Source organism: Drosophila guanche, unplaced genomic scaffold, assembly GCF_900245975.1.
Source record: "Drosophila guanche unplaced genomic scaffold, DGUA_6, whole genome shotgun sequence".
NCBI lineage: Eukaryota > Metazoa > Arthropoda > Insecta > Diptera > Drosophilidae > Drosophila > Drosophila guanche.
The window spans coordinates 6,307,624-6,308,712 of NW_022995748.1; the positions used below are offsets into that span (position 1 = coordinate 6,307,624).

General features: G+C 30.1%; 1 long non-coding RNA gene across 1 annotated transcript; it reads right to left on the minus strand.

Moving 5' to 3' along the window:
* Positions 1-224: 224 nt before the first annotated feature.
* Positions 225-626, minus strand: LOC117584637. The gene is made up of 2 exons (XR_004573857.1): positions 492-626; positions 225-435 (listed from the first exon to the last, which is right to left on the minus strand). It is a non-coding gene; the product is annotated as an uncharacterized LOC117584637 (long non-coding RNA).
* Between the last annotated feature and the right edge of the window lie 463 nt (positions 627-1,089).

The following is a 1,089-nucleotide window of genomic DNA, read 5'->3' on the forward strand; positions in this document are numbered from 1 at the left end:
ACATTCTAATGGGTTGACGAATGAATTAAAGGATAATGTGGACAAAATTGATTATACTGTGCCCACACCTTTCTTTCGTACCGATCGCTCGTTTGTTATTTTTCAGTTTAATTAATAATGTTTGATACATGAAAACATTTTCAAATGAATTACAAAAAAATAGATGTATTTTATTTAATCGCTACAGCGAAATTGGAAAACTATTGAAATAATAAAAAAAAATGTTACCAGAAATATAATGAATTACAAAAATATGTGTAATCGTTTTATACATTTGTAGTTGTGCTTTGAAAAAATAAACAGTAGGTCAATAATGTGTGACACAACACAGGAGCATCTTCCCAGTGGATTTATCCATGCAGTCCCCTCTGTTTCGTACAAACAACATTTTCTTTGGACATTTCTCTTTACAAAATCCTGTGTTGTCCCTGCAACCTAAAAGTGAACATGCTTACGTGTTATAATATTTGATTATGTAGGTGTGTACATACTTTTAATCTCATACGTGAATGTACTGTAGGAGAAGATAAACCAGGCTCTCAAAATCAAAGTTAAGAGCAGATACTTATACAGAAACATCATATTTGCATTTGAAGTGAAAACTCTCGATACAGTGCCACTTTTATAGTTTTAATATAACACTTGGAAACTAATTCGTTCGTTACAGTAAAAGCATAAACTGCTTATTTTTTTAACCACGTCTAAAATGTATGAAACATCAGCTACTTTTTTGTTATTCATTTGAAAATCTTTCCATGAAACAAACATTATATTCCAAATATTTTATATTCCAATTAATTATCTGGTATAACAAAGTTATTCATATTAAAAATTAATACTAGCTAAAGGTGAAGGTACTCGGTAGTGGAATACTCGAATATTACATAACATAATTAAAAGGTTTCTTTCCTTTGATTAGGGTAAATGTGTAAAACAGATTGTTATAATCAAGCACAGAAAAATCAATATGTTCCACATTTAACACCAAGCCTTTCTACAATTCTTTCTACTAACTCACTGCAATGAATGAATTAGTTTCCCATAAAAGGGATAATCTTCAGGGGGGGTTAGTAGAATCCTAAACAACAT